Source organism: Agrilus planipennis, unplaced genomic scaffold (genome assembly GCF_000699045.2).
Source record: "Agrilus planipennis isolate EAB-ADULT unplaced genomic scaffold, Apla_2.0 scaffold36, whole genome shotgun sequence".
Classification (NCBI taxonomy): domain Eukaryota; kingdom Metazoa; phylum Arthropoda; class Insecta; order Coleoptera; family Buprestidae; genus Agrilus; species Agrilus planipennis.
The window spans coordinates 661,809-672,159 of record NW_020438956.1 but is presented as its reverse complement, the minus strand read 5'-3'; the positions used below and the strand labels follow the sequence as shown (position 1 = coordinate 672,159).

At 32.5% G+C, this 10,351-nt stretch overlaps 1 protein-coding gene across 2 annotated transcripts in view; it reads right to left on the bottom strand.

Moving 5' to 3' along the window:
* The window catches only part of LOC108733988, a 57,464-nt gene that overhangs the window by 34,642 nt on the left and 12,471 nt on the right, over positions 1 to 10,351 (bottom strand). The gene's annotated exons all lie outside the window — the stretch shown is intronic.

Below are 10,351 nucleotides of genomic sequence, written 5' to 3'. Positions count from 1 at the left end.
GGTTATCGGGTTTTGTTCAAGTGACCACCCTCTTTCGATCCCCCACCTCCACCCGCTTGAAAATAATTGTTTTATTGAATTTTATTTGAATTATAGTGTATGAAAATTGTCAAAATAATCAACTTTCAACCCCCATAACTTTTTATGGGGGTGAGGCCGCCGCAAATTTTTTAAGGGGTTTTATTCAGATGACCACCCTCTTTCGATCCCCCCTAAATCCACCCCCTTTTGGGGTGGGGGGCCATCATCTAACCCCCTTAACTTTTTATGGGGGTGAGACCGCCACGAACTTTTATGTTACAGTGGTGGGGGAGACCTCCTCTTTCGATCCTAGCCACCCCCACCCTCTTAAGGGGTGGGGCCATCATCTAGACTACCTGTTACTTTTAGAGATTAGAAATACTCTAATATAGGCTTAGGACAGAAAGGAATGAAGGTGTTCTAACCAGTCTTCGGACTATAGATGGTATGATAATGATGTCATAGATATATAGAAAAGAGGTAATTAAATAGATACACATAAACATATGCAGCGGATTTTCCGCATGTGTATTTAATCGCAAAGAGCATTATTCAGATACTTCTCAGTTCCTTTTAACCGCCATATGTAAATCGCCACAGTGGTTTGTAAAATGCATAATTTTATCTTGCAATTTCCTGAGAATATGGTGCTGAGGGTAGATAATGGTAAAGTTTACTTGCTCATTGTAACACGAGGCTGTACGAAAAATAGAAAACGTATACCACCAGTTGAATTACTTGTATTTATAATATTATCTAACATTTTCTTTTTATAATGTAAGATTATTACTTACTGTTACTTTTATTGTATAGTTAATAAACTGGATTGCGTTTTTAAGAAGCTTGCATTCTAATGATAAAATTTAAATTTTTTTTTGTTTGGTGGACAGTGGACGTTGAAATTTGTACATCACATTATTGTGTAATTTTTACTGTACGCAAACATCAATTCCTTTAATGACTTTGACGTCAGTTTCGTAATCATTTGCATGCAGACTAAAAAAAGATGATATTTTTCTGACGCCTGTCACAATTATACGTCATTAAGGTAAAATTAAGATGTCGTTAGAACCTGTTGCCGTGAATATTAGTAAGCAAATTTGATACAAACTTGCAAATGATTGCATATCTTAAAATACGGCTGGACTTGACTTTTGAATTATTAAATTTTACTAGTATTCGATGCAGAACTTAACTGAATCCAAATGACAAAAAATAACGTTCAAATGTTAGTCTTTAAACGAACTCAAATTTAGTTGATATAAACATAAAAATAACGGGAATTGAGTAAAAAAACTGTCCAATTTTTTTGTATTTTTCATTGATACTTTAAATATAGTGTTAATAAATAAATAATTAATATCGAATGTTCGTTCTTTGTTAAAAAAATTGTTACTGCACAATCTAAATAAAAATATGCATCCCTACTTGGGCTTTCCTGTCCATTTGCCCAATTCTTTTTTAATTGCTAAATACACATTTCATTTAATGCCTCTAGCCTAAATGACTATAGTTTTCGAAAATTTAAGCTTATGATAAGTTTTAAGTTTATTATAGAAAATAATAACAATAAGTAGATAAATATTGCATTTTATTTTAACTAAGAAGTATATGTGTTGAATATATATTTTTTTTAATTTGTCCCTTATACTTTTTCTATACTACATTGCACTAAAACATTATTCTAATTACTACATATGCATAATAAATGTACGTTACTCAATAGTAGCAATTAAAATTGATACGATTAAGTGTAATTTACCGACTGGTTTCAAAACTGATAACCTGATTAGGTTTAAATTAAAGTGTTGTTTCAATGTATATATACACGTATCTTTTGTTAATTAAATTCATAACCAGAATATTTATTACTGTTGTGCTTATTCCATACAAATTTGTGTTATTAATGTTAATTACTATTTGAATGCTTTTAAATTGTCATTGGTAAACTAATTGTTTTAGAATGTGTTACAGATTCTGTTAACAAAATTGCTAAACTAAACCATGAACGAATCTACAACTAAACAAGCATAATGTCAGTAAATGTCCTGTTCAACGTCTTCAACACACGCTCTCTGCTTTCTTTGTGAAACTTACGGCCTCCGTGAGTTTCTTATGTGCGGCCTTCATGATAGCCAGTCCTTGTGTTAATTAATATTTAACGATAAAGACAATTTAAAAATTAATGAATTAGATATACAATGTGCTACCGTTTATTGAACGCAACAAGAATTATAATGCTTCAGCCATTATGGTTATTCTAGCCTGAAGTTTAAGTCGTTTCGAATTAATAAAACTATACAAAAACAATAATTTCATAAGTCGCATTTATAAGTACATCAACCTATGCGACCTTCTTAATTACTGCACATAATTTAAATGTGGCCTCTAATGGTAAAAAGGTTCCCTACCAATCAAAGACACTTGCTCTGGCCTAATGAGTGCATTGTCACTGAAAGCCTTTTTCAAAACTTCCAATGTTGTATACATAAGTCAATATTCCATTTTTTTGCTTGCAACTTCTTTGCTGTACTTAGGTATTTATTAAGTTTAATAAAACTGCAAGTCGGATTCGTGCACCAATGGTTACAAACTAGTAGGAACCCAATTACGTAAATAGCTCTCCTGTTTCTAAAATTTTCCCGCCTTTTTTCAAGTATATTATGTTTTTCCCCCAAAATCAGTTCCCAAAACATATAATTACCAAATGTCATTTAAAAAATACTTTTTTTATGATGTAACTACAAATTGTTTGCGGTTTTCTCTTTATTAGTGTTAAAGGTGTAGTTTGGAGCGCGACGCTGTACTGGTGCGAAACAACGACGGTAGGCGCGGCGGAAAAGAAAAGATTAGAAGCGTTCGAAATGTGGTGTTACCGATGAATAATGAGGATGCCATGGATAGAGAAGATTAGAAAGAAAAGGTATTAGAAAGAATAGGAGAACAGAGGACTATATGGAAGTCAATAAGAAATAGGCGAGATAGGTTTATAGGACACCTCCTCGGGCATGAAGGTCTAGTCAGAGACATATTAGAGGCAGAAGAAGGAGTTAAGAGGAGTAGAGGTAGACCTAGATTAGATTACTGTTCGCAAATAGTTAAGGATGTGGGATGTTTTAGTTTTAGGGAAATAGAAAGATTAGCGCGTGATAGGAAGGAGTGGAGATGTGTGTCCAATCAGTCTTAGGACTGACGATCTTATGATGATGACGTAAATATTCTCAGAGTGGAGGTACGTGTCCAATCAGTCTTAGGACTGACGATCTTATGATGATGATGATGATAGGTCTACAATACAGGTTTTGATTCCCTTGTGAGTGCCAAAACACGCGGCATAAACCTTAGAGGTTTGATTTTTCACTTCTCCACGGCTTTCCAGACCTGAGTCTACTCTACTTATAACCTGATACACGTTTCTGAGAAGAAGGGTCTTAAAAAACAAACAGCCGGACAACAAGGTGATCCTGTAAGGGTTCTTTTTTTCTTTTTGAGGCACGGAACCCTAAAAATAGAAAAATGCTCATCTTTGGACGAAACTGAACAAGCATATCTCATTAACTACTAAAAATATTGACGAGAAATTTATTTAGATAAGCTTGTTGATCACCCAGTCAATTTTTGATCACATTATGGAATAAAAGCAGTAAGCTGTTATACTTTGCGATTTCCTTATTTTTTTCGTACAACTTAAAGAACATCAATACAGAATGAGTGTGTACACTTTCATTTCTACAAGAAGCGTATAATTAACAAGTGCATGTTGCATGTTTTAACAAAATACAGTAGAAAAGTGCACTAGAGAGAGATATATATAAAGGAAGAATGACCTTCGGAACAATGCAGGTACCTGTGGATTAGAGTTATTAGATCCCCACCGTAGTTCATACTGGTAGCTAGCAAGCAGTCAGGTGTATTCACCTGTAAATTTGAAGGTAGAAATGGGAAACATTGCTCCCACTTTCCTTTTGTATTACCAACGTACGAACGTGTTTTGCAAGTAAACGTTTAGCTGTTTAGATAATACGACTCGTGTGTCTAATAAATAATGCACATCAACATGATAAAAATGTATATCTTTAGATATGAGACAGGTGTGAAAAACTAGAAAAAACTATAATAGAAATAAATATAAACTGTATTTATGTATATGTAGTAGGCTCGTTAAAATTTTAACATTTTTTGAAGCAATGTAAAAAAGCAATTACAATATGTTATTTAATTATGTGCTTCTATGATCTATAAATTTTTAAATATCTTAATTGTAGTGGTACCTTTTGTATTTTCTTTAATTATCCACCAATTAAAAAACCAATGGCAGAATAAAAAAAAAATAATTAAGTATTTCACAAAACAGGCAAATTTAGGTAGGTAGGGGTGTATTTAATGTAGTACATCAATCAATTAATGTCTAAAAAATGAGTATACAAATTTAAATACAATTATTCGCGAACGTTCTTGTTTGTTTCGTACGTATTTCGAGAAACGATAGAATTACGATTCAATCAACATCACCATAAAAATGCAAAATGCTTGGCCCACCGTTGATCGAATTAACTTTTAAAGAAGTTTTACTATTGAAAAAATTTATTCGTAAAAAAGCCGAAAAATTTATAAAATCGAGTACAATACTGCTAATTGCTCAATTGTTATCTCACAAAAATTTGACATTGTCGTTTATTGCCTATTTATATTGAATGTTATGCGAATTTATGAAATGTGAATGTTATGTCACCGTAATTTGACTAAAAGGAAAATGCTGAAAAATTGAATTTTAAGTAGGTACTTTAGGTATACGGACTGTTACAATTTTTGAAGGAGTATATATACCTAAACCTACCACATCAGGCGAGACTCTAATATGATATATTAGGTGCGCCAAACAGGGTAGATACTAACAAATTCCACAAACTTGACATTAATATTTGAAATGTTTTGATTGTACTCCGACTCCCCGATTCTGCCTTGTATTCTTCAGGCACGATTTCAGTGTACAGTTCTAAATTGAGAAACAGGGGAATAAGTAGATGATTTCTTATCAAAATTGAAAAGTGTTTCATTCCCATCAGCCAATTATGCTGGTGGGGGGCTGTCCTTCCGGAAGGTAGGGCGGAAGGCCCTCTTCAGCCCCCTTTCAGGAATCGTGAGAATGGGTGGATGATGGTTCGAATGAGAAAGATGAGACTGACGAAATGAAGATAACAGAGAATGAAATATTATCTGAGGAATATTACTAGCCCAGCATTTGCTTAAGTGATCCAAAGAAACCACAGAAAAACTTGGACGAAGGGGAACGGACCCAGATTCGAACCGGAGTCCTCCCGAATGCTAAGCAATGGTCTAAAACTCTAGGCCATGTCGCTCGGTATCTAAATTTAGAAATAGGGGAACAAGTACATTATTTCTTATGTCTTGATTAAATCATGTCGATTTGTTAACACAAACAACACGTCTTCCACCGCTTTCGGGTACTGGTTAATCTTTAACGTCTATCTACTAAATCCTTTTGCTTATATTAGCAATTTATAGGTAAATTGAAGATTTCTGCAAGATTATTTAAATCAATTCAACCGTGATTAAATTACAAAAATTTGAATTCTAGGTGTTTGCTTTTCTTATTGCATGATTTTAACCGTGTTGGGGCTTAGTAAACAATCGTATTTGCACACATGTGTAGTTAAGAGTTATAAAACGTGAAAATGGTTAAGGTGTTTGAATATTCTGTGTGAAAAAACGCGGCAATTAAACTGGAAAATGAACGGTACCATCGCATCGATGTAACTCACATTACCATTCCAAGTACGTCTGTTCTTATAACCCATTACATTTCAATGCATATGTATACATACACGAGATGGCGCAAAACCCACTAGTTTATTTTAAGATGTAGCACCATAACATTCTTATTAATTTTTTATTTCTTATTTCTCTTTTCCAGATTTTTTATGCAAATATAGAAAAAGGACCAAAGGGCTTACATTAATTATCTTGAGGTCTAAGCGAATAAGGAATAATGAAGCTAGAAATTGTTCAACATAGTTGATAAAATCGGTAAAATAAAATGATAAAAATTTACTTATTTAATAACACAATATCCATAACTAATATCTTTTACTTATGAAATAAGAAATGTATATGAACATGATAAATTATTATTGGAGAATGCTGACAAAATAAATCATCGAAAAATCAATAACTATTCATCAATTGAGTGTGACATTATCAGCAACTCGGAGAGTATTTTAACTTCATTCTTTACATACTCAAGACTTAACCATACTATAACTCGTATTAACATCACGTATTATTCACAAGTAGAGAAATTTACACACACATTTTTTGCCACAATTTTAATTTTATTTGTATTTATCTAACCATAATACTTAGCAACATTGTATACTTATTTAATAGCTTTGCTAATTGTAAGTTCTGGTATACCTGCAACAATTTCCGATATATAAACAATGAACTTATAATTTAATTTTTGACTTGTTGACAGTGACAAAACATCTAATGAAAGCATAATTTATTATTTATCAATTATCATTAATAAATGTGCTTTCCATCAATGAAATACATATTTTATTTTCCAATGGTCTCCAAACTTTGGCTACCGTCATCATCATAAGGTCATCAGGTCATCAGTCCTAAGACTGGTTGGACACGTACCTCCACTCTTTTCTATCCTGAGCCAAACTTCGCATTTCCCTAAAACTAGAACAGCCCACATCCTTTACTATTTGCGAACAGTAATCTAATCTAGGTCTACCTCTACCCCTTCTAACTCCTGTTTCTGCCTCTAATATGTCTCTGACTAGACCTTCATGCCTGAGAAGGTGTCCTACCAACCTATCTCGCCTATTTTTTATTGACTTCCATANTGCTCTCGATAACAATTACAAAGAAGCAGCTACAGGACGTGTCTTCCGTCTGTTTGTTTTGCGTGCTTTACACATGAATAGCTTTCTATTATGAGAGAAAAAAGTCAGGTAGTGAAAGAGGAGCATTGTTTAGTAATGAGACAATACGAGTAAATAGACACAAGTAATGCAAATTAAAATAAATAATATAATAAAAACCTTCGGAAAATGCTTGAATGCTTCTGATCGACATGAATGGATTTTGACCTTATTGCAATTTACATTGTTTTGCAAAACTCAATGTTTCTTAACTGAATTCAAGACGTTTCCTAGGTACAAATTCATTCGATAATGTATACATGGTACTGAGACCGAAACGACCTTTAAAAGAATTTTGTGCATCCCTCTGCCTGTAAGGGTAATCTTTGAAACGGCTGAACAGATTTCGATTGGATCTTCTAAGCTTGAAGGAAGTATTGTAAGGAGAGACATAAGCTACATTTTTTTGTTAATTATTAGTTATAATAATTGTACTCATTACAATCAGAAATAGCGTCACGCGGACGAAATCAATGGTAAAAGCTAAGAAATAGTCGCATCTGAAATAAAAAGTAGGTATAGCGTTAATAAAGGATTAAAAAAGTGTAATACCTTCCTTCATTGTAGAAGTAAAAGGAAAGGGTGTAATGTATAGGACAGTGGCATATTCGGAAAAAAGTAGAAAAATGTAAATTCTCCCGCTCCGTACAAATCTGCCGATAATTATAACAGTAACAGTTACCTTCCACATACATACTGCTTTATGGATTAGTTATTAAAATACAATAAAAGGTATATTAAAACAAATAAAACAAAACGTTATCTAAAGAAGTAGCAGTTTCTTTTATTAAGGTAAATATAATTATCTCACGTGCATATTTTAATCATATATTTGCTTCTAAAATAATATACTTTTTAATCACTTTTTAATTTTTCGTTTCCACGCTCAGATAAATGAAATTTTACATCACTGCAATTTTCTATTTTACTACATGTGATGCTCACTTGACAATATTTAAAATAACAATGCTTAATACTAGTCAAAATTAGAGATGAACAAAGCAAGATCAAGACTAAAACTGTCCCAGTCTTGGTATTGATCTTGGTCTTAGTGTTAGTCAAATACGTCTAGTCTTCGTCTTGGTCTTGCCGATAACGCCACAGTAATTGTCTTAAATGCTGAAATTTTCTGTCATACATGCGAGCTTGTCATTAAAATAGCGTCCATAGCTGTGAGAACTTACCTTTCATGCAATGTACCAACGAACAAATTGACCTTTTAGCAAACAAGGTAGTTGAAGGAAGTAAAAATATCGAAAAAACTTGGTTTGTTTCTATATTTCAACCATGTGTTATCCAGACATAGGAACAAATAAACTTTCTCCAAGGACATTCTTGTAATCAAATTTTTCTAAAAGTGGTAAAGTTTTTTTTAATATTTTGTGTTAAAATCTAGCAAAGCAAACCGAAAATTTATATTAAAGTTGCTTCAAATAGTTTAACTCATAAATTCACCGGAAGTAATAATTTTTCGTTTTGTCTTGCTTATTTGGTATTGATTTTGCATTATTTGGTCTTGGTGTCAGTCTTGGTCACGTTCATTCAGTAATGGTTTTAGTCTTGGTCTTTTTGTTCGGTCTTGGTTTTCGTCTTGCGAAAGTTGAAGACCAAGACCTATTTTGTTCATCACTAATCAAAATTTAATTAGTACAGAAATTTATACAATACGCATTAGGGATAATTGTTTAAATAATTGTATCGACTAATCAAGGGACCACATACCCCTAGGCCCTAGGTGCTGCAAGGGGGTTGTTGCTATATGATTATATTATTAGAGATTATGTAAATCTACCTGGGCATATTATACTTGAGGGCTACAAAATCCTTCCGGCCGAATTTACCACTATAATCAACAAATCGCAAAATTTGTACGCGTGATGTGTTCTAGTTTCTTTCAAAATTTTTTTCTGTTAATTCGCCAAGTTTATTTTATTCTCGATTCTAATAAATAAAATAGATTGGATCTTAAGGTAATGACTTTCGGATTAATCATTGATTAGAAATATAGACGTTTGCAATTTCTATATAATTCTGCTATCAATCCATAAATCATTTTCGGAACGTACCTGCAGATAAAACGTCAATTTCTCTCAACACTTATTGCAAATGCGATAAAAAATTAAATTGAACTTAGAACTTGTGTGCAAACTCATCACTTTAACGACGTCTAAAAAATGAAACTGAAAATTAAATTATTTTAAACCGTTCCTTGAATTCGTATTACTTATTAAAGGACATTATATTAGAATAAAATAATTTACCTAATACTACTTAATATACATAGCATATATTGTTGTCATATAAAAGATAAGTACGTAATTTGCTATTTCATATCTTTATACCAACAATCGACTTTAGAAAGCAAAAGTTAAAAAATTGGTACAACTAATTAAAAGATTATTACTTTTAATCTTAAAATATGAATCTCCTTCAAGCTTTATTCTTGATGCGTGGTAATCGTTAACCTCCTGCAATGTGGGCAAACGGTAATCAAGAATGATACATTCTACGATTTTATTCATTAAATGATTGCCGCAGCGGAAGTGCCTTTTTGGCAACTTCCTGTGAATAATACAAGTGGCCACTAAAATTTACATGAAGTATATTTATTCCGTTTCCTAAAAGATATTATAAATCTTTCTATTTATACGACCCCTTGATTTATATAAATAATAAATATACACTGCATTAAGAAAAAACGCATTAAATGGTATCCTCAATTATACTGACCGGAGTATCCTTGAAGTTAAACTAAATTTTAGCATAAATCGGATGTTGCGTGCGCATCATGCAACTGGCAACGCAAGTTGAGCAATTCCCAACATCAACTATCAACTATAATCAAAAACACTGTTTAAATAAATATATGACTATTGTTTATAAACATCATCTTTCTGAATTTCATACTATTTCATTAAAAACTAAATTAGTTCCTCCAGACAGACAGACGACTGGACTGAGTGATGAAATCTTTTTACGGGTCGTTTACGTAGAGGGCGGTATGGAAGTCAATAAGGTTGATAGGATACGTTCTTAGGCATGAAGGGCTACTTAGAGATATACATAGATAGAGATATATTGAGAGATTAAGGTTACATTACTTGGTAAAGGTCTAGATGATGGCCCCCACCCCTTTTTGGGTGGGATCAAAAAAGGGTCTCCCCCACCACTGTACCATAAAAAGTTCGTGGCGGTCTCACCCCCATAAAAACTTATGGGGATTCAAAGTTAATAAATATGCTAATTTTTATACATTCCTAGGCATGTAAATATTTATATAGTCATTCTTAAACAATATTCAAAGGTAAAACTAATGAAAAATACATAAAAATATTGAGAAAGTTATATAAAACATTATTTAAATATCTTTATCA